We start from the raw sequence: 24,758 nt of genomic DNA on the forward strand, positions 1-24,758 counted from the left end.
TATATCTATTTGTTCTCCATATAGATACAATTTGCATTTCTTTGTAACTCCCCTTTTCGTAAAGACCCTATCCTTTGGATTTAGCAATGAAACCCCATGCACTTCCCCAGTCAGAGGTCTCCCCTAACACTTTGTTGATTTTCCTTTCTGCCACTCAGTATTCCTACTCTGAACCCACAGATTACAGTCACCTGGGAATTAGAGTGATACCTAACTGATTTGGTTTGGAAGATCATTTACCATAATATTAAATAAGGTCAGGATGGTAGCACTTCCCTGTGGCGTACCATTTTTAATATTATGTATATTCAGCATAGCTTTCCCAACTCTCACTTGCATGTTCTTTTACACAAAAATTCTCCAATCCATCCATACATTCTTCCCCTTCTTCCCCTAGTCCACTTACTTTGTACAACAAGCCATTCCTCCAGAACGTGTCATATGCCCTTTCAATACCTAGAATGTTAGTTATCACGAAATCTTTGTGACTCCTACTTTTTTGCATTTCTGTTTCTAATTTAATAATGTGATCAATGGTGTACTGTGAAAGGACAACCTCACCCTGGTATGTAGAAGGCCAACGAGCTCCTCTGGGCCTGTTCTAAGCTAATGAGATACACCTGCAAGGCTGGTTCAGCCTGGAGGGGGAGGAGATTAAAGGGGGGAATTTACCATAGGACAGAGTGGTGAACAGGAAGAAGCTTACTTTGCCTAGGGACTGCTGTCAACAGAGGGAGTCCATCCAAGGAAGAGACTGCCATGAGACGCACCGCTCCCGAAACTGCCCTGACTGACAGTAAAACTAGCTTTTGCTAGAACTCCTGCTTTCTCAGCAGAACTTCCTACTATGTTGTCATTCCCAAGAAGAGGTAGGACTTGACTACTGTTAGTTTGAATTTCCGTCATTCTTTTAATTTGCTTATATATTTCTGATGTCTTGGTATCTTTATTTATCTTCTCACAGTACTTTCTCCAACACTCTCTCTCTCATTTTTTAAAAAATTCTTTGTTATTCCATACTACTTTTATACTTCATTATATCTTTGGCATTCATTGCATTTTTTGCTTTTTTTTATAGGCTTTGTTCCTTTTTCTAATTGCCATGTTGTACTCCTCATCCACCATGGAAGTGAGTTTTTTAGTTTTGAGATACTTCAACATCTTAAGTATGGCTACAGTAGCTACTGCTATTAATCCCATTATTCCATTATCACTGAAATTTTCCATGTCATCACATGATTATTCACAAATTCAGTACATTAATTTGTAAATAGCTCCCAGGTGGCTTCCTTGAAATTCCAGGTGGGTAATTTTCCATTACCTTATTGCCCTTGAAAAGTAATAAGTCTAGAGAAATGATCACTCCCCATTCCTTCTTCCTTATATATGTTCCAGCTGCATTTACTTGCAACATCTGCTGTTACAATTCCCCAGTCTAAGCAGGAAAAAAACCCTGCTGCATTCGATCTAGTCGGAGTGCCATTGTTTGAAACCACTACATTTGTTTTGTAAGCATGCACCATTTTAATCAGTTGTCTTACTTCACCACAATTTATTCTGGTTTGGTCACCACATATATGGTCTTTTAGCATTCTTTACTATTTCTTGTAGCTCTGAGCTTTCTCAGTTCCCACATGGATTGTAGATATTATAAATTCTTAAAGAAATATTTCTCTTCATTGGGAACTCAACAGCATTCTATCCTAGGCTTATGTCTTCATGCTCTACTGTTACATAGTTCAGTCTTACCCTTATGAAAGTACAAATGTCTCCTCTTCTTCCTAGTTGTCAGTCTTGCCTAGAGGCAATATCCCCTGGAATTTTAAAAGCAAGCTTTTCAATCAACCATGTTTCCTGGATACATATAACATCTGATTTTAGTTTTCATTTCCAAGATATTTTCTTTCAGTTCTTGACCATGTTCTATCAAACTGTGCACATTCCAGCAAAACATTGTGATTCCCATACTAGTCATATTTCACCATTAACCTCATTAAAATTTGCATGAATACAGTTCATTGACAAATTGCTAACATACAAGTATTTTTCCACTGCCCTTGATATAATTTTCATTTTTTCCCCATTTGTGATGTACAATTTATCACTGCTCTCCTAAATGCAATAAACCTTTTTTCCACCACTAATATATTATTGCCTATTCCTTCCACCGTATTTATCATCTTTACAGAATGAGAATCTGTCTGCAGTTCCACTTTTTTCTGTGCTGATTTTCTTATCCTTTTCTGCCTAATACTCTGAGAGTCGCCTTACAGCTTCCGCATAATATCTGTTAACAATGTTTGTCTTTTATATCTCTTTAGCTTGTCTTTTTGCAGTACATTCTGTATGCTGGACGATGATTACCATCACAGTTACTACATTTGACCTCTGTCCCTTCTGTACAATTTTCAGAGGGACACTCTCCCTCACATTTACTGCATCTTGTTTTCCCTTTGCAAGCAGAAGCTACGTGCCCATACAGTTGGCACTTGTAACACCTTATGGGATAGGGGATATATGGCATAGTTCTGAATATCTGACACCCTAGTGTTCCTTTCTCAGGTAGAGTCCCTCTCTTAAATGTAATCAGCACTGGTGCTGATGGCTTGCTTTCTCCTCCTCGTTTAGTTAGTTTCTTACCTGCTATCACTTTATTTTCCTCCTATCCTTTTGGTTATCTCATCATTGTTCCGTTCTAACAGCACCCCAAAGACTTCTCCCTTCATTTCCCTATGGTAGCTGGCAACTTATTTTAATTTGTCCTAGTGTTTTAGTTTTTTTAGCAGTTTATCAGCTTGCTCTTTGTTTTTACATTCAACTATAAGATTTCCACCTTGCAGCTTCATGGCTCTTACTATATCCCCTATGCTTTTTTAATCCAGTCTGTTATTTTCATAGGGTTAACATCACTTTATCATGTTACTTTGACTAGTGATCTTACAATTATAACATTTTGGTTTATTTCCTTCTTTGGCTTTGCTTTTTTGCTGATATCATCATTTGAAGGTCAGAAAATCCTCCATTTTCACTCCAGCCTACCCCACCCAGCCCTTTCTGGGACAAATTTGTTGGCTTTATACCTCAGCTTCTTGCCCAGCTGGACTTCATCTTCAATTAGGGTTTAGCAGTGATGCCTATAAGGTTAATTGACCCTTTCTGAGCCACCTTAATCCCTTCAGCGCTGATTTCTGGTCAACACCCCATCATAGATGTTGTGAAGGCCAAAAGTGTAAGTAGGTTCAGAAAAAAATCGATAAGTCCATAGAAGATAGTTCCATCCATGGCTATTTGGCAAGATGGTCAGGGGTCCAAGTCCATGCTCTGGGTGTCCCTAAACTTCTGACTGCCAGAAGCTGGGACTGAATGGCAGGGAATGGATCACTCAAAATTGCTTTGTTCTGTTCATTCCCTCTGAAGCATCTGGCATGACCACTGTCAGAGGCAGGATACTGGGTGAGATGGACTATTGGTCTGACCCAGTTGGCTATGCTTAGAACCTATAAGAACATAAGATAACACAGGGACTTGGAAAGAGACTATAAGAAGTTCTGGGTTGCTTGTTTAAATCCATCTTGCAATGATAGTGACCAAAATTTATTACCATACGAGTACCATTTTGGTGACTTATATGGAATGAGCTGGGGACCCAATGTTTGTTTGAGTAGTTATTCCCATCACAGAACTGCAGCTATGACTGGCACAACTCAGCGCTACTGTCACACATAGCTGTGAGGAATTATTCTAACCCTGCAGATTGTGTCTTTTGGGTCCAGGATGAAAGATATTGGTAGATCATTTGAGGGAGACTTGTTTTGCTGCTGCCCATGCTGTATAGATTCTGTAGATAATTTCCGTGTCTCTCAATCTCGGAATTTTTAAACCAATGCTAAGAATTTTCTGGTAAAAATTGCTCATAAACACATTTGGGTGGTACATGAAATCTATGTAAAATAACAAGACCCTTAGATGAGACTTCTTAAATACTGTGTGTGTGTGTGTGTTTGTGAGAGAGTTCACCCCTGGCAGAGTATGTGGAAAGCAGGTTAGGTCAATTTTTCGGTGTGAATCATACTGTAGGGTGAATAATTCTTGTACCACTTAAATCCCTCAGGAAGCATTTTGATAGATATGTGTGTTTTTGACATCTTAGCATTTTCTTTCTTGAGGCTATGCTGCAAGAACACATTTGACATTCTATACTGTACATTCAGAAAGAGCATTTGTGATTCCCATTGACCGCTGCAAACTTTATTTCTGAAAGCTTGGCACAAATGTGCGCTTCATGTCACAAACAGCTGAGGCAGCCCTGTGAAGTGACAACCATCTGGAGCTTGCTGGGTTTTGCAAAGTTACTGCCTTGTTGCCTTCTTCCTTGAGAATTTCAGTCAGTCATCTTTTCTTGTTGTTAGTTAAGCTAACAACGGTAGCAGTCTGCTTTCCTTTCTCTCCCCTGCCCCCCGTATTTTTGAATTTCCCTGGAAGTTGTTGCGTCCCTTCATGCCTCTGATGCCAACCTGTGTCATAAATACTCTATATAGTGCCCAGGAGCCAGCTGATTTTTTTTCTTTTTGAAATTAACCAGCCGAGCCTGAATTACTACAGAAGCACAACTGATGGCACAGTTATAGGGCCAGATTCCCCATGGCCTTGCAACCACCATTGTTCACATCTGTGCAAAGTGGGTATAAAATGCTAATAATCACAATGATAGTGTGTGACACATGCTTTGCACAGGGATAAGGGAACTCACAAGGTGCAAGGCAATTGGTAATCAGGTCTCTAACTCATGTATGGGACACAACTCCATTGACACACCACAAATGGTTTCTGCTTTACCCATCTGACAAACATGATTTAGTAGCATACAATTCTCTGTGTGGCTTCACATTGTTCATATGAACAGTACAACATTCATTGGCCTTAGAGACACTTCGCAGTACATACATGCTTACATCTATTATTGGACTGCTATCAAGGAGACTTGATCTGGGTATCAATATTCTGTCATGCCCATGTTTTTGGCATCCATGACTCACGAACAACATTTACAACTCCAGTCTGACACGAGACACCCCCCTTTTTTTAATGGTTTGTTAGAAATAAGGGTTTTAAAAATTGAAATTGTAATTGAAATGTTTGCATGATAGTTTAAAAAAGTCAATGAAAATAAGTGCTCTCTACGTGGAGACTGAAACATTCACCTGCGGCTCCAGGGTGCTTGAGTGAGTGCTTGAGAACTGGAAAGGGAGGAAACAAAAAGGGGGAGGAGTCATTTAGCAAGGCTTAGAGGGGCATAACTTGGAGTACTGAGATGAAATGCACAAAAGCAAAGTTTAGGCTAACTATTCCTGATGGTGGGAGTCTGGTAGGCTGTGGAATAATCTCTCAGGTGAGTAAGAGGCAGCACCATTGCTGGAATCATTAAAACGAGACTACCAAATATATAGGCTCAGATGGCTCCTGTTAAGTACATGCACTTGCAGGATCTCCTAGAGCTCCAGGAGCTATTCAGTGGAGAACCAGTGCAGGATCTGAAGCACCAGGCTGATGTATTTGTGGAAGCTTGTGATGCTTACCAGTTGGGTTAATACATTTTAAATTAATTGGAGCTTTTCATTACCAGGTAGTGTGCATTGCAATAGTGAAGCCTGAAGGTGACAACCATGGACCACCATGGCCAGATCCTTACCTGTCAGGAGAGTTTATAGCCTCCCATCCTGCCATATGGAAGAAGGCATTTATAGCAGCTGTAGACATCTTGGTTACAGAATCAGTGAAGGATCTAGAAGGGCCCTTAAAGTGTGCTCAGTTTTGATAGCGGCTGGGCATATCCCCTCAATATAATGGCTCCTGCAGTGCAGGGTGAGAGTGGCTGCATTCATACACTTTTTTGAAAGGGTGCAGCAGACAATCCTCCTTGTGTGGGAGCAGCTGTACTTTCCTCACCCACTCCTCCCCACCAGCTATTGTTGTTGTGGGTGCTAGATTTGGGCACTCCTTGAATACAAGGAATGCAATTGTACCTGCCTTTATGCAGCAGCAGAGTTGGGGAAAGGAGGCTACTTTTGTCTCTTTGTTACATGCTAGCTCATAGTGTAGAGAGCCTTTGGACTACAGGGTACACAAGATGAGTGGTCCTCAGATTTCGGCACACAGGTGTGATCAGGTTGTCTGAGGGTGGTTATTGTTTGTTAAAGTCTCTATACTAAGGTCTCTTTTTACATTTCTAGAACAGTGTAAAGGAACCTTAATGCAAATGGGAACCAGGCTCTTTAGTCTTTTTAAAATTGGCTCATGAAATCAAACCTTGCACAGTCTCACAAGAAGATATTCTTGTGAAGTCCTGAAGTCATGTTTAATTCAGATAGCTACAATCATTGTAAGTAGGCTACACTAATGAAAATTACAAAGCTGGTATTTGACTTCAAGGAGGGAAGAACTGGACTGATGCTGAGTCCTGTTGAAAATCTTATCCTAGATTTTTATAACTATTAGTAACACAGGAAATGAAACCTTCTCTGTCCATCCAAAATACGGGATTTTTCATAATAGCAGTGCACCATAACACTTTCTCAAATTGGAACAGGGCACAACCATTTAATGCTTGCAAATTTAGTAGATTGCAAGACAAATGTATACTCTCTTTGCCAAAGAGTAAATTGTATGCAACAGGGATACCTGAGCTCATTCAACAGGGAGGTCTTGCAGCTGCCTCAAAGGCATAATTCACTTATACACTGAGTATAATTTAACTGAACAAAACCCAGCATTTCATGCTTTGGATTTTTTTTTATTCATGCCTTTACAAAGGTTGAATATTGAAAACTGAATGTTATGCACATATTTGGGATAACAGTCAAATAACATGTAACCATTATTAGTAATAATAATATTGATTATGATCTAAGAGGTCCCAAACGTGATCAGAACCCCATGGTATGCAAAATGTCCAACTGTAGAAACTCACAATAAGAGCAGTCCCTGCCATGAAGAGCTTTAAATGTAAATTGACTAGACAGAAAGGGTTGGAGAAAGAGAAGATTATCATCCCCATTTTACTGATGGGTAATTAAAGCCCAGAAAAATGAATGCCCTGATGTTCAAAGGTGCATATACCCAAAACCCCAGTTAAATTCACTGCGAGCTGTGAAAATCAGGTCCTAAGTGACTTGCCCAAGGTCACACGGAGTTTGTGGCAGAGCTGAGAATTGAGTCCAAGCACTGTGTGTTCAACCACAAACTCATCCTCCATTTCTCTTCAGCATTTTTATCTATTGGCCTCAAAATTACCACAATGCATAAGCAACACTATTCCCATTTTACAGTCAAAGAAACTGGCCACAGGAAGTATAATGGCCTGATTTCCCACTGCTCCTTTTAAAATCAACTTGCTAAAATTAAAATAAGGCCATAAGCAATCGACCCACTGTCACATAACAAGTCAGTGTCAAAAGTGGAGACAGAATCAGTTCTCCTGATTACCATTCCATGGTTCTCCTTCCCATCACCATCCCTTTCCCCCCATCACTTCTTTAAAGGGGATAAAAGAAAATGGGGAAAATTTCACTTTTCCCTACTGGAAAGTGCACGAGGGGGGGAGGGTGAGGGTGAGAAGTTTCTCCAGATTCTCTCTCCTTTTGCAACCTTTTCTAGTGAAAAGGGGGGAGAGGAGTAAGAGGGTTTGTTACCCCCCTCAAAAAAAGTCCTGAGAATTTTTCATTTGAAATTTCATTTAAAAAAAACCCACTAAAAAGTGTGGTGTTGCCAAAACCTCATTTTTGGATGAAAATCTTACATTGCATCCCCCCCACCTTTCCCCCCAAAAAAGTATGACCTGCTCTAGCTGCATGCTGTCATATGTGTGAAAGATCATGGTTCTCTTCCCTAATTTCCCCCCTCTTCCCCCCAGTGCGACTGGCTGCTGGCAATTACCATGTTATTGCTGACAGAAGTCAAGCTCTTCTGTGCCCTGGATGTGAGGTATCAGTGATGTTGGGATTCTTAAGAAAAATGTTCACCTGTGGCCCCAAAGTGCCACACTTTTCAGTGAATGGCAGAGTTTTCTCTTTGGTTCTGCCTCCACTATTTCTGTTCTATGGTGTTCAGATAGCCACGTTCGCACACTGTGTACTAAACATTGTTCTTGCCTTCTAGGGACCAAATATTGCTACGGAGTTGTTGGTCCAAAAAGCAGAACCACCATTGCTATGGTTCTGCTGGGCAAATGAGGGAAAGACCATAGAAGTTGACTTCCTTTGAACTGAGACCTCTGCTTCTTCTGAAACCAAGCCCTATCTCATTCTGAAAAGGAGTCTCTTAATTAGAAACAGCAGCCACACCCTCTTTAGGCCTCCAGCCAGTAGGAAGCCAGGCTGTCTACTGGTGAGGGGCAGCTTTGTGTGCACTGATAGAACCTGAAGAAGTACTAATTGTAAGAGGTTTTTGCAAAAAATACAGGCTCACAAAATACTTCTGAGTAAATACCAAGCTTCCTGCTCAAACCTATCGTCTCAGACTGCTCGTACCTCAGCCAAGGCATGATATTTGGGACATGACCAAGCATACTCTGCAGTCATGCCTGAGTGGGAGAAAAGGAGTGTGACTGCCAGAGCTAATTTAAGTTTCTCTTTTAGTTCAAGTAATTGAGCTGCTACTTGTGCAGATGAAGTCTCAGTTCAAGTCTCAGTGTAAACAGATGCTTTACAACTGTTATAGCACATAGTCTGGTTTAAAAATTTCTCCTCGCTCATTCTGTATCTCCTCCTTCAATATGAAAATCTCTTGTTTGATATTTTTGTGGTTTGTAGCCATGGTCATAAACATTTCAGAGGGTTGTGGGGTGGTTTTTGTTTTGTTTTGACACATTTCTTTATGTGGGCTTAGGATAAAATTTTGTAAAGTCCCTATATGAAGTCAATGGGACGAAGATGCTTAATTGTCCAAGTCACTTTTAAATATGGGATTTAGACTCCTACGTCATTTAGACACTTTGGAAAATGTCTCCTTTTGCAAATGTTTCTGGATGAGTTTTCTTATTAGGAAATGTATTATCTAGCTTAATCAGCTAAGAATGGAGCATGGTGATTCCAGGGAGATTCTTCCTTTCTTTTAGTCAGATTTTACCATTAACTGAGGCATAAGGTGAATAAGTGATTCACCCAAGTGACACAATGAGTCAGTAATTCAGCTCAAGTTAGAAGTTCAAACTGTATCTTCCTACCAAACATTTCCTTTAATTTACAAAGTAGCATGGCTCACTTTAACTCCAAAAGTGTCAGAAGCCATCCTGACATGTTTCACAGACTCTGCCTGATTAAAGAGGCTTGAGAATATTCAGAGCACTCCTGGTCAAGGTTTGTTAAAATTGAAACAAAATAAAAATCTGTGTTGCATTTTTTAGAGATTTGCAGTGGCACTTGATGGCAAAGTCCTGAAGCATGGAATCTATGAAATTCTGGCTCAAAGTGTGGGTGGGTGGGCGGAAGGTTTCTTCCACTGTTAGTTTGATAATTTTTAAATTAAAGAATTAAGAAAAAATGCCTCAATTGAGTTCTGTCACTGAGAGTCTATTCATGCAGGTTCCTTGTGTCCTGCAGGGGGGAGCTTCCTGCTGGGGAGAATAATGTAGTGAAATAAAAATTCCCTCCAGATCTCCAAGGAACTTGAAAATGGACTTTGTCAATTTCAGTGTTGCCATATTCCATGAATTTATCACAAGTCTCATGATATTTGGTGTTTTGGTTAAAGGCCCCGCTCCTGGAGGCATGTACTAAATGCTGAGAGCTTTCTTTCTTTCTTTCTTTCTTTCTTTCTTTCTTTCTTTCTTTCTTTCTTTCTTTCTTTCTTTCTTTCTTTCTAGTAAGTTTCTAGCCCTCTTAGCTGCAGAGATGTGACAGGGTATACAAACCCTGTTATGGTAAGGAAGGGGTTAAGCAGCAGCTCTAAGTCCAAGTGGCCCTACCCTGACCACACCTGCAAAGCTTGGAGGAGGAGCTTGAAAGGAGAACAGGCCAGCACAATAGAGGAGCAGATAGTGGGGATGAACTGACCTACATGTGAACTCCTGGGAAGGAGCACTGCAAGAGGTCCTGCTGCCTGAGGCTTTGGTTGCAGACACCTTACCAAACCTTTAGGGGAGAAACTTGTAACAGTCAGGTCTGAGACTTTATCTTTGATTTCAGTTATTAGGTCATTACTTTGCCTGTTGGGAAAGAGGGGACTGGAGGCAAAGTGATCCAGGGGTTGTATATAGGCTTACCAATATTGGTTGGATGTATTCCTGGAGATTTCATCACATGGCATAATCTTGAAAGATTCATCTTTAATTCCTGGAGGCTCCAGGCCAATCCTGAAGGGTTGGCAACCCTAGCTGTATAACACTTTTGGGCACAGGCCTTAGCTGCATACCACTGGGCCCTGAATTGGAACTTGGTGGAGAGGGCAGGCCTGGGTTTTTCTACTAACCCCCAGGGAATGCAGAAAGCATAAACCCCACCCTTAATGGGAGAATCTGGGCGAGGGAAGACACAGATGGCTCATCACCTAACCAACAGGGCTACCCTATTATGGAACTTGCTATATTACTGAAAGTGGTGGACAGAAAGCCATGGCTTAGCCAGAGGATGGGGCTCAAGAAGGCAAACCACTGCAGGGTCATGGCAGCTGCCACCAGGGAGGTGCTGAAAAGTGGCCCTGCTGTGTCTGACCACAAGGGGGCACTTTTGATGAGTAGCCTCCTTTACCAGGGAATAGCCTGAAAATATGACCTCTAAAAGCTCAAAAATCAGAATGCAATAAAAAGAACCCACCAAATCACTGGTTTAAAAATCATGAGAGTTTAAAAGAAACAACCTCACTTTTTTTGAGGCTTGACTCAGATTTATGAATGCGTGGGGTTAGCAGTACCTTTTTTTTCCCCCTCTCCTCCACCCCCTCCAGCAGTGGATACTTTTCTTTACATAATTCTAGTTGATATTTATATAAGGTTTGGAGACCCAGGACTTAGTGATGGCTCTGGTGAGGGTGAGACTCGCCCCACCCCAGTAGAGGTGTCTGGAGGCATTCAAGAGAATTCACCACTGTGCTGAAGCACTTTTCTTCTTTTGCTAAGGCCAGGTCTGTACCCACCCAAACTTTTTTGTTGGTATAATAATGTTGGGGTGTGACTTTGTTCGGGCTCTTTTGTGACCTTTCTATACCAGCAAACGCACTAGTGTCGGCACAGTTATAATGGCATAAAAGTGTTTTTGCCAGTATAGCTTATTTTGCTCACTGGATATTTTTGCCCTTTGAAGCTGCATCTACACAAGGAGAGAGTGTTGGTATAGCTATGCTGGCAAACCCTTTTAGTGTTGACCAGGCCAAAGTCATTATCTTTAGTGACAGAAGCAAAAGCTAGGACTGTAGCTGCTAGGACTGTCGGGGGAGGGGGAGAAAGAGCTAGAAATACATTGCACTCTGGTGACTTCTCTAAGCATTTTTGTGGAATCTGCCACTGTTGCAATACCACCAATGCAGTTTGCTTCACCCATGTTAGCAATGGTGGGAGGGCTAATGTGGACAGAGCACAGTCATATTTACTACCCTAGACCTGTGTAGATGCAGTCTGTACTGTGGGGGCTATCACTATGTGCTTGCGCCTAAATTGTCTTGTTCTGTTTTATATTAAAATGTAATTGTTGATTTCTAGAATGGTGCTGATCATAATTCCATTCTTAAATCATCCTGATGTAGTACAGTGGCCTGTTGTAGGGACTGGGAACCATTATATAATTTTGCATATGTACAGGTTTTTTAAAGCAGTATAGGTTAGTGCAAAATATGAAATGCAAAAGTATTCAAATCCCCCACCCCCAATTTTATGAACTAGCATAAGTAATCATTTTTAGGGGAAAATTTTGGAATTATTTGAAAAAAAAATGTTGAAGAAAATTTTGGAAGTAAAACCACTTTTTAAAAATGTACCTGTTTTCAAGTGAGGATTGCTTCATGGTTGCTTCATGGTTGGGGGGTTTTTACATTTTTCATGTGTTTAACAGTCAAGGTGAGGAAATTAAGGATAATGTAGAACGATGGTGCAAAATTGCCCGAGAAATAAAAATGTTGGCTCTCACACATTTTTACAACAGGAGAATTGAGAGAGACATGAATGTTCCATTTTGTGAGCTTTTGTCACAGTCTTCCATAAAAAACCTCTCAAAATAATGCAATGTAGAACAAATTCAGTCATTTAAATCCTAGTAGGAAAAACTGCTCCCATTACAATTTCGAATGACACTGATAGTGATTGTGTATCTTCCTTTGATTTGATTGTGGTTCTTCAATTTCACTGAAAGTGTGTTGTTTTCTCCTGTTACCCATGGGTGACTGACATTATTGGCAGTAGCTGCTACATTCTATCACATCAGTGCCTATTATGGGAGTGTTTAATACATAGATTTTAAACACTATGCTATAATAACTCGAATGAAGCCCTTAGGGTGTATCCTGACAATGCCTACTTGGGGAGTCCTTAGACTGCAGCATGGTACACCATAACGGTTCCTTGGGTGCAGTTAGCGTATATTATGGTAATGTGAACCTGGGGATTCTTTAATTGACTGATCCAGGGGAGCAGTTACTTGGCATATTAAGATACAATTGTTGATTATGCCTGCGTTTTATGCACAGTTCCATATTCACAATGGAATTAAGCCAGGGAGTTTTAACCTTTCCAACTCTGATGTCCTAGCAGCAGTCAGTGGAGCTGAGTTGCTGGGTCACTATGCTACTTAAAGAGTGTGTTTGTTCTCTGGGTCCACCTCCTTTCTTTTTCTTCCTGTCTGTCTCTTCCTCTCTCACTTTTTCTTCTTTTTTTCTCTACTCTTAGGGACAGCACCAGACAAATATGTGATTTTCCTCCCTCTCCTTTCTCTTTCCTAGCTGCTATTCCATATCCATGGTCCATCCATTCCTGTGTCTTCCTTACCTTAACATATTTTGTCAGCTCTTCCTGATCCTTGGTGTGTCTTAATACCTTCTTTCTATTATCCCTGCTAACTGCTTTTCCAAGCCCCCCAGGGGATCAGATCCTTTTCCCTCCTTTCTCTCACTATTCACCGACTTCCCAATGCCTGATGTGTTGGAGTCTTTCTCCTGCCTTTCTGGATCTCTAGAACATCTGACTATGATTATGTTCTTTCCCTTGCATCAGATTCTCCCCCTGCCTTCTCTAGCTGTCCTCTTGGCCCTTAGATTTTGACAAGGTCTAATACTATTGAATGAAAAATTCCCTTTTTTCAGAAACAAACACTTTAAAAAAATGTTTGTCTTTAGAAAATTTCCATTCCTTCCCCCCATGGCTCCCCTCCTCCTCTCGCTCCCCTTTTCCTTTTTTATAGTGACAAAATAGAAAATGGGTGAAGCGGGGGGAGAGGTTAAAAGGAAAAACTGAGGTCCTTTTGTGAAAATGTTCAAAATCAGTTCTTTGAGAACACTTTCAATTAGAAACTTTCAAAGTTTTCACAAACTTTTTTTTTTTAAATTTTTGACTCTTGCTATTTAGTTTCTTCAGCCCTTTCCTCTGTCCCTCTAGTTTCCTGGTGCATCCATTCTCTTCCCCTCCCTGCTGCCAAGTCTTACCGATCCCCCAGTATGTCAGATCCCCTAAGATACCGGGAAATGTGATGGATGTTCTGGCAATTAGAGCAGATGAGTTAAAAAGAGAGTTAACACATCCCTAACCTTTCAGGAGTTCATCTTCTTATATCTTCAAGCAGTACTTTTTATGACCAAGTTATACTTGTCCGCTATAAATCTCCATTGTAAGGCATTTAGCAGCTGACAGATAACAGAAGAAGCTAATTTTCCCTTCATAGAGCTATGGCATTGAGCCTACGTTTGTTTTCTCTCATTCTCCTGATTTTCCATTTACTAGACTTCTTCAGACTCTCTTCTCCTCCAGACTTTGAGTGGAGGAATAGGAAAATGACTGATCACCTAAAAATACTCTGAAAAGTGAGGGGGGAAATGTGCACAAACAAACTCAGTGTCAACTCAGCGGGTGGACATCCAGAACATGGATGCGTCAAGTGCCAGGCTTTACCTGTTAAACCACTGCCACATATGGCTTCAGGTGGCAACCACAGGAATCAGGTAGGGTGTAGCTGAAAACCAGTGTTTTGAATTTGAGGAGGATCTGCCACTTTTACCCTTTTATTGAGGTTTTTCAGTCCTTTCATGGCTTTATCATTTTAGCTAGCTTTACACACACTGAGCATTTTGTGCTGTCTGTCAAACCTTTTCTAAAATCAGGTCACATTCTAACTCCAGTTTCTGTAAAAGTTCATTCTCTCCTCTGGGCTGGACTTCTTGGCTGTACTACATCTCCTGTGATGCACCATGGTCTCTTCACTGTCCAAGTTGAGGGTCGGGTGACTGGTGCATCATGGGAAATATAGTTCAGCCAAGGAGTTGCGACTGAATGGACAAATGAAAGCAAGGAGCACCTGAACCATAACTCCCATAAGGTACTACAGCTCCATAAGCAGATGCAGTTTAATCATGAACTGACCTGAAACAAAATATTTTGATTCAGTTCAACAAAGCAAAATGAAAGGTTTCTATCCAAGAGTGTTGAAATGTTTTGTTTTGATAAAACAAAATGTTTTGACGTTTCTGAATAAAAATTATTTGAAACTTTTTGTTCTGTGAAAATAATTGATATTTTGACTTTTCATAACTGTTTTGAATGAAAACAATAGTTGAAATATCAGAATTTCTCCTGGGATGAAAATTTTGACTTTTGCTCATCTCTAGTCAGGCTTCCTGACTCCCAGTCTGGTTTTTCTGTCCAAGAGTATATTCCCCATTCTCCTCACTCAGCTTCATATCAAGCCTGTCATGGATGATCTTCTGTTTCCAATCCCAGGCTAACTGAAATCAAAGCACCTTAGGCAGCATATTTTAGCATCCATTTGCAGCCAAATATTCTATATTCCCCTATAATATCTTATAACCTCATTTTATTATTCGGTGTGTGATTCTGGCACCATGTGGAGGTTTATAACAAAACTGGGATATATATAAATGTAAGCCCTTTGTTGTGCAACAGGGGAGACCCAAAAAGCAAAGGAAACTGACTAACCACCTGTACAGGGGATAAAGCAAATCTGGTACATAGCACTATCAATTTCATAAAGTAAGCAAATGGATAAATAAAGAAAATATTTTCTTCTGAAAGTAAATTTAGCTGGCACTTGTAACAATAGTATGTAAAAAGTCATCAGAGAGAGGTGTGTATTTTTTGAAGTTGTGTCCCTTTAATAACTAGTAACAAATTGTTACCAAGAAGCGCACTGTCAAAGGGTGAGCTGACTCTTCAAGGGGTTCAGGGTCAGCCATAGCTGTCACAGGTTTTGCTTACCTCTGCACATGGGGAGGAGGGGAAATGAGTACCAGAGTCATGTCACAGAAGGATCATGTGACAAAAACCTGGCATACTGGGAGACATAAGCCACACTCCCTTCCATTTCATCACCGAAGCACTTTTGGCTCTATCTAGTACCTGACCCGAGGTTATGGCCTTTTGAGAAATTATTACTGCAAATATCAACAAATCCAAGCTGATTGGTAGACCAAAAAGCTTAAACCAATGTAGCTGTTACATTTCCCTGATACAAAGGACTTTCCATAAAAAAATCTCCATTTAAAAGAAAGGGGCCACATCCTCAGCTGGCGTAAAGCAATGGTATAAACTGTAGCATTTACCTCAGTTGAGACTCTGACCCATAGCCTAGATGCACTAAAGCATAAAGAAAATATAGAGGGCATTCTTCTGTACGGCTGACCTGGTTAATCTGGTAATAAGCTTTATGCATATCAGAAGAGGTGCACAAACACAGAGAGATGAGAAGAATCACAATAGTCATGATGCCTAAATTAAAACCTAGTAAGAAAAGGGGCTTATTTTTTATCATGTCTAGTTTTATGTCTGAGCGTGCTAAATCTGGTCACTAGTAATATAGTGACAAAAAATTAAGGGCCGCATTCACTGGCACACTCCAGTTTCTTTTGCCATTCCAGAGATGCAAGCAACCATGAGCTTATTTAAATGCTTACACTGGATTAATGATTGTCTTGTGGCATAAAGCAGACAGAATGCAATTGTGAATCAGGTCCTATATTTTAGTTTACAATAAATATGAATTTGCTTTTGTCCTTGAAAGCAGTTCAAGTCACTGGGGAAAAAAACAACCACTACTAAAATTTACTTAATTGGGAACCTTCTGTGCTTTAATCTGCACTATGGATCTTTTCTAGTATACTTTCTGCTCTCCAGCTCACTGTGCAATTTCTATTGACATCGATACACAGAATGCTGGGAGGGAAGTGCCAAACAAGCACTAGGGGTGTGCATGAATCTGAAGGGAAACATTTAATCCACATTTTGTAATCCAGAACCAGATAGTACAGTGAAGGGGTCAAATTAGCTGTTCTAACGAATGAGCAAACTCTTAATGGGTCCAGGTGTGTAAGGCTGGAACATGGCCCATTGATGTTTTGGGAAATAGGGTTAATCAAGGATAAGGTTTTTTCCTCTTAAAATTCAATAAATTAATCTATAAAGATTTAAGGTGTGTGTTTGTGTGTGTGTGAGAGAGAGAGAGAGAGAGGCAGAGCACCCTCATTGGATAGGGCAGTAGGCTGGAAGATGCTGTGTGACTTGGGCAGGTCACTTCCCCTCCCACCCATTGTCTGCTATGTCTATTAAATTGTAAACTTTTCGGTGAAGGGACTATCCCTCAGTGTTTTTTTGAACAGTGCCAAGTGACAATGGGGGTTGTGACATGGCAGGGCTTCTCCCCATGCCTAGTCTCCTTTTAACTGAGTTTATTGTCCAACTATACGCATATAACAGACAAAATACAGTTCCTTAGCTCACCCTTTGTGAGCTCCTAGGGCTTGTCTATAATACAAAATTAAGTTGACTTAAGTTAAGTTGACATAAAGCCACCGCAGTCATGAAATTGGTCGTTCACATCCACACTTGCTCCTTCTGTCCATGGTATGCATCCTCATGAAGAGCACTTCCACTGACTGAAGTGGAGCATTGTGGGACACTAACAGCAGGAGCTGACAGCCTCAGCCCTGCCTGTGGCTCACAGCTGGCTTCCCTGATGCTGACATTCGCTCCAGTGCTGACAGATAGAGCTGTCTGAAAGGCATGATTTCAGCGGAGTCCCCACACCCTGCCCTGGCACTGACACCAGGCACCGGGTGAGCACCGCACCCCGCTGACAGCTCGGGCTGTCAGTGCTGGGGTGGGGGAGGAGGACTCCAGCTGTCAGCCTCATTCGGCCAACAGCTGAGGTAAATAATGCAGTGTCTACATGGACACTGTGTCGCCCTAACTACATGGACATAAGCACTACACCTCTCGTGGCGATGGAGTTATGTTGGTGTAGCGGGCCACTTACTTCAGCAGAAGCAGTATTGAAGTGTAGACATTGACATAATGTAGTTAACATAAGCTGCCTTACATCAACTTAACTCTGTAGTGTAGACCAAGCCCTAGAGTTTCACAGCCTCCTCTCCCAGGGATCTCTAGTAGTCCTGTTTCTTGCAGTTTCCCTTCTCAGCCACCTTCTTTCTCATAGCTAGTTCTGTTTCCCTTCTGGAACACCAGCCCCAGGGCTACCTCCTTGAGCACATAGCCCCTTGTTCCAGGGACCCAACACCAGAATTAACTCCACTCTGCTGTGGTTCTTCTCCCGAGACACAGCCTGCCCCTCACAGGCCTGTATAACCTAAATTCAGCCACCTTCTGCATGTGCATTATGACAGTCTTGAATTACATGATCTCATGCAATTTTTTTCCTCAGGACCCCTGTATCAATAAGTGAAAGCCTAGTTATTAAAACTAATGGAAATTTTCCATCAGAACGCTTATCTGTTGGAAAATGCTGATTTGCTGAGATTGAAATGTTGCACAGGAGTGTGTTGAGTTTGACAAAATTACAATGGAACTCTTGACTGGTTCCCTGCTGGTTTGCCTTCCTGGCTCCTCAGCAGCCCAGACTTCCAGGCTCTTGACTCCTGACTCCAGGGCAGCTTGCAAAGCAAACTGCGTAGGAGCCAGGGTTCCTAGGAATTCCAAGGTTCATGGCTCCTCAACCTTGTTTCCCAGGTTTCACAAGCTGCCCAGCTCCCTGCCTGGTGGGCTGCCAAGGCTTTGAGCAACTTGGGGAGCTTTGGAAACATTTTGAAATGGTTGAAACATAATGTTCTTTTGACTTTTTCTAAACAAGATTTCAGAATGTTGGGGTCCATAGGAAATTTTGAAATTTCCGTTTTTGTTCTGGTTTGGGATGAAAGATGTTTTAAGGTTTCAGAATTTCCCCTGGAATGGGAATTCCAGTTTCCAGCTGTCTCTAGTGCTATTCAATATTTCTTTTTAGCCTCCTCATTTGGTGTGTGGCTCTAGCCCTCATTTAACACCCTACGCTGAATACAGAATTATTTATTTCCTCCTGGGCATTTCTATGGTGATCCTTACTTTCGTGTCTGACTTCTTCAGACACTAATTAATTGATCTTCACAGCAGCTCAGTGAGTTTATGTTGTGCTATTTATCCCCAGTTTTCAGCTGGGGAATGGAGACACAGAGAGATTAAAGCTAAAGTTGTCAAAGGCATCCACTAATTTTGAGTGCTCAACTTCAGACACTGTAGACCTAATTTTTAGAGGGTTCTGCATTTCTATAGCATTTTATTTGTTCGAAGTACAGCTCCTGCTGACTTCAGTTGCATTTGTGAACCCTCAGCACTTCTGCAAATCTAGCCCCAGATGTCTCACGATAATCAGAAAATAAAGAATAGGCAATTAGTGGCCCACTGAACATTTTGACTTATGTGACTTGCCTGCTATCACTCAACAGTTCTGTGGCCCAGGCAGGGATAAAATTCCAGGGTCGCATTCAACTTCCTTCACCACAAGACTATCCTTTCTCTTCCTTTAGTTCAATGACACATTTGCTGCACACTTCCCAACTCCTGGAACAAATGAGACAGGGGTCCTATAGACAGCAGTCTCTTTCACTATGCAACCTGATTCATCCCAGGGCTGGTTCATCCTGTGCACTAAATGATGCAGGGGTCCTGTGGAGAAAATGTGTGAGCATGTAATAAAAAACTGTATGCTAATACCCAGGCAGCTTTACTTCTGGAGTTTCCCAGCTTCGCAACCTTAACATTCTTTTAGCATAGTTTTTGGATGTAATTTCATATTTTTTTTAAAAAAGTAAGATGAAAAACATAAATTTTATCATGTGGAACCATATTGACAGCCATTGTGGGTCATCAGATGGGTTCAGAACTTTAGATCCATGGAACAGATCTCTACCATTTTAGCTAACTGAGTAAGTGGTAGCAATAGTTCAGTGTTATCCTTTATCTAGATCAGCCAGTAGAGGGGGATGAGACTCTCACTTTGTGGCTTTCATAGCTATTTGCTGACAACAGAGGAATGTTAAGACTCAGAACTCCTGGGTTCAATTCCAGGTTTGGGAGCGGAGTGTGCTTTTGTGGTATAGAGCATTCTACCTCTGTGCCCCAATTCTAGCTCCTAACGTCTTTTGTTCTTACCCACCCTCCTATTTTCTGGCTCTACCTCCCTATTCTCCACCCCCCCACACGCACTTCACCCCAGTGCATATCCAATCCATTTATCACCTTTCTGTATTAAAATTAGATGCTTCCTCCTTCTCCTTGCTGCTTGGATGCCAGCCAGGGTGAGCACTGAAAGCACTCAGTATTCTCAGTTCTGGTGCCCAGAGGCAGAGTGCAGCCCTGCAGGTGGGAGGAATTATTCCATGGAAAGTCCTGCTCAGTTCCTGCAGCCTTAACATGAAGCATGTATGGATCACTTGCTATGTATGGAGGGCAGGTGCACAGTCTGGTCTGCAGGTAGGAGTTGTGAAGGAGTGGAGCATTTTCATTGCAGACTGACTCTTCAGAGAATTTACCTGCCAAGTTCTATCAAGTCTTTACCAAGCATGTTGCAAACTGAAATTGTTCGGAGACTTATAACTTTGTGAAATATGGGTGCATTTCCACAATGGCACCCCTGTGCCAAACTTCAGAACCCTGCTTCGAAGCTGGAAGGCACTGGGGTTGCTCAGTGAAACAGTTGGAAGGTTTTTAGATGAGGGGTAAACAGCATATTTTCTCTAACCTCATTCTCAGAAATGGCTGAACTATGTTAGCTGAAACTTTCCCCCAAAAATTCAGCCTTAGGCAGACTGCCCAGCATGCAAAGTTTCAGTCAGAATAGCTAAAATGTGACACAGTTTTATAAGCACTGAAAACGGGCTTATAATGAAGTGTCAGGAAAGCTTAACTATAAGTAACGTTACCAGCTCTGCCTATAATAAATAAACTCTGAATCCATGATTGCAGTAAAGGAAAAACACCTGGCAAAATGGTAACGATACTCCTAAAAACAGCTGAGCAGTTGCTAGACTTGTTCTCATGTTTAGGAGAATTTTGTATTCTGGCATCTACACAGCATTGGACAGATTATTAATTGTAATGAAACATATTTACAAGTAGACTAGGCCCAAAATTTAGATGTTGCGGATTATTTGTTGCTGTGTTTCAAGCTGTCTCAAATGTGTTAGAAATTTTAAAAGTGATACCTTTGCATTTTGGCTATGAGCAATCCCAGGAGTGTTTGCAACATCTCCCTACTACTGAGTACCAAGAGGCAAAATAGACTACACAGGGATTGTAGAAAAACCTCCTGCACTAGTTTGGTTTACTTGTTCTAATGGCGTGAAATGTAAACAGCAAACAAACAGAATAAACTGTGAAAAGTAAACCATTTAAAAATTTCCTACTGATTGATAAGCCAAGGTGCTATTTGTAACAGGTAAAAAAATGCCAGTTTTTTCTTTATCAATGTATGGGGCAAGTTTTTCAGCTCCTCTGAAGTCCCCTTTTTACTTCAGGGGATTTAAAGCTACCTTAAATCAACAGCTGAAGATTTCTTCTAGCATAGCAGAAACTTCAGATAGCTGACAAGCCCTCCCAGATGCCTCTGATGTATCAGGGCTGTGAGAAGGTGGGGTCAGGTTGAGATGCATTCTGGTGATCTGGGCCAGCAGAGTGGTTCCTTGGGAGCCTTTTTCTGGGACCCAAGAGACCTCAGCCTAAAGTTCTACTACCATAGGGTGTGCCAAGAGCTGCTCTGGTGCACTTGGTCACCTAGCCTATGATTATTAACCAAACAATGGACCACATTTGGCTCTTGTACTGATGTAATTGTGGTGTGACCCCCCCATTGAATACATTCGGAGGCAGATTCACCAGTATACTCTAGCTACTGTGCACCACTCTTATGAACAGAAAAGCTGTAAACCCATCTCATCTAGCCAGTTAAATTGCATTTATTTATTGATTGTATATTATTGTAGCACCTAGAGGACCCATTCCAAGATCCTAGCTCTACTGTGCTAGCAGCTATACAAACACACTTTGTGTCACTGGGACAACACAGAACAGGCACAAATAGCCAGAGATTGGTACATGGTCAATGGAATCACTTTAAATTTTCACCTGTGTGAGATCAGAATTTGGACCAGGAACATATTTAATCAAGTTTGAGCAAGTGGAAATACAGTATTTTTGTTACAAACTGTGACCAAATCCTACTTGAATAAAGATTCATATGAGCTATAGTTCCAAGGGCAAGGGGAAGGCAGCACAAGGACTATCCATCACATCAGAGCCACTTAGGATCTTAGTGTAGGACATTAGTTTATAGACCTCATGCTGAGACTTTGCACAAGTGTAAATTTAACCCATAGGTGACTTTACCCATGAATAATCTCACAGAAGTCATAGGGACATTGGACTGGAAGGGACCTTTTGGGGCATCAAGTCCAGTCCCCTCTGATTGTAGGCAAACCTATCATACAACCCTGTTCATTGTGTGATGTGAATAAGATAAGCAGGATTTGGTTATATTTACTCTCGTTGAAAGCTAAAGAAACAGAATGAAATGAATGTCGATACTGTTAATGATAGCCACACACTGTAGGATTATTTATTTTTCAACTTTTAAAGCAATTAGCCTGATAAGTATGCCAAAGGCTGCTGATATGCCTAGTAGCGTAGATGTTTCTCCTTTGTCCATGACTCAAGAAGAACCTTCAGTAGAGCAACCTCTTGGACTCTGCCCCATCTAAATGTGAAGCCCTGCTTGGGTGGGCCAGCACAATTGCCAAGATCAGGAACTGCTAGATTTTATTCACCATTACTTTCTATATGACATCCTAAAAAGGTGAGATTAGAGAAGGGTCAGGAAATAGCAATTGTTAATTATGTGTTTTTTGAGAAACAGTCTGACTATTGCATGCTGTGGGGTCACTAGGAGAGTCCCTTTGAGGGAGGTATTTATACTCCCAGGTTGCATTGAGGTTCTTCACTCGATTTTACCAGCCATTCAGGGTAAAGATCTAGCTTGAATGGGATAAGTGATATCCCAAATTACGGCTTGTGTCTGGGCCAAGTTTTGATTAATTATAATTATTTTTCAGAGGTCATCATGTAATTGGGGACACAGAACAGAATGAACCAGGACTGGTGAAGTCATTTCAGATGTTAATCTTTCCAGTAGTAAAGTACAATGACAGCTCTTCACAGCAGGATGCATTTGGATCTGAGGTGGGTTGAAGGCAAACTGGGCTGACTGCAAATATTTGGAATAGCTCAGCCGATAATGATTCTGTGGCTCTTACTGAGGAAGAGAGGAAAGAATATTTGGAGATTGTTCTTTTTCTTCTGCTATTTTCAATCCTTTGCATAGGATTTTCTATAAAATTTGAGGCCCCAACCTATTCTGTTAATGAAACTGTAGGACTCAGTAAGATTGGGGAAAACCACAACGTGTGAATGAGGCTTTTTTCACCTAGATCTGTAAAAGTAAATTTGATACATCATTCGTAAATAGATATGACTCAGGGACTCCATTTCCAAAGGCTAAAGTAAACCAAGTCTCAGGACATAAGGTGACTGAAAAGGTAGTGTGTGGCTTGTAGAAAGGGCAAGACAGATAAGCTGTTTCTGATTCAGTCACATGACAGCCCAGAGGGAGGGAATCTCTTAGCTCTCAACACAAAGGCTTGCGGAATCTGCCAAGAAATTAAATGCTGCTACAGAAAGAATATCTTTCTTTCACAAGTTGAAATCCAAGTTCTCTGATAACCACCTGCACCCTCTGTGTGGCTTGGGAATATGACCCAGCTGTATAAACATATTTAGGGCCAAATTCTGAATTCAGCTGGAGATGTTCTCTTGGCGTTATTCCCATTTACATTGTCATAACTGAGAGCAGAATTTTGCCCTCCAGAATTTGTAATCTTCTTTCTATTGGACAGAGTGTCAATATCTTTTGCAGTCTCCAAATAACCAAACAAAAACTTTATAAATAATAATAGTATGACAAAAATGAACCCAGTGCACGGTGATCGCACAGCTTGAAGTTATCTGATTTTAAACCTGCTGCGCTATATTCTGCTTTCAGTTGTACTGGTGTAAACTGGGAATTACTCCTGATTTATTCCAATGTAAATGAGAGCAGAATCTGGCCCACTAGAATCCTGGCATTTGATTTGCCATTGCCCTGCACCTTGTGTAGTCATTTATACATGTGCAAAGTGGATATAAAGGTCTACTCAATCAGCATGAAAGCATTTAACACTCCTTCACTTTTGCTCTGGTGTAGATGCCAACTCAAGCAGGGTTTTTTTTTATCATGACTGGCTTCAGGTGCTTTTATTGGCTTCAGGTGCTTTAATTAATTTATAGCAAACTTTCTTCCCTCTACAGGGAAGAAGGCTCCCTTCTAACACTCTCCTGCTGCCCTCTGGCCAAGCTGTATCACAAAATATCTATCTATCTATCTATCTATCTATCTATCTATCTATCTATCTATCTATCTATCTATCTATCTTCTTACTATATGTTCCATTCTATGCATCTGATGAAGTGGGCTGTAGCCCATGAAAGCTTATGCTCAAATAAATGTGTTTGTCTCTAAGGTGCCACAAGTACTCCTGTTCTTTTTCTAACACGGCTGCTACTCTGAAACCTGTCATTATGCAAGGCACTGAATTTAGCCATATGGAATGGAAATCCATCAACTTCATGAAAAAACTCGTACAGATACAGACAGACATCATCTTCCTTTCCAAATGCAAACAGATGGACATCATACCAAAAGGACTAAAGGTGAAAAATCCATTACAATCTACATATCACACAGACTATGCTGAGAGATTGTGCCACACACTCTCAAAGAAACTGCGAAACCACCTGATCAACATCCTCTACAGCAAACAGGGAAAGATTAAGAATGAGCTCTCAGAACTGGATTCTCTCATAAAAAACCAGCCTTCCACACAAACTTCCTCGTGGATAGATTTTACAAAAACTAGACAAGCCATTTACAACACAAACTTTGCTTCTCTACAAAGGAAAAAGGACACTAAACTATCTAAACTGTTACATGCCACAAGCAGCCACAACAGTAGTTCCCTTAACTCACCCAGCAATATTGTTAATCTTTCCAGCTATTCTCTTAGGCTGGCAGAAAAGTCTGTCATTTCTTGGGGCCTCTCCTTTTGTCCCTCCAGGCCCACAAACATGATACAGTTCTATGGTGATCTAGAATCCTACTTTCGATGTCTCCGACTCAAAGAATATTTCCAACACGCCTCTG

General features: G+C 41.1%; 1 long non-coding RNA gene across 1 annotated transcript; it reads left to right on the forward strand.

Annotated features, from left to right (window-relative positions):
• The first annotated feature begins 700 nt into the window (after positions 1-700).
• Positions 701-5,684, forward strand: LOC122464829. Its single transcript, XR_006289221.1, has 3 exons — positions 701-869; positions 1,079-1,129; positions 5,624-5,684. It is a non-coding gene; the product is annotated as an uncharacterized LOC122464829 (long non-coding RNA).
• Positions 5,685-24,758: the final 19,074 nt, after the last annotated feature.

Source organism: Chelonia mydas, chromosome 3 (genome assembly GCF_015237465.2).
Source record: "Chelonia mydas isolate rCheMyd1 chromosome 3, rCheMyd1.pri.v2, whole genome shotgun sequence".
In the NCBI taxonomy this organism is placed as follows: Eukaryota; Metazoa; Chordata; order Testudines; family Cheloniidae; genus Chelonia; species Chelonia mydas.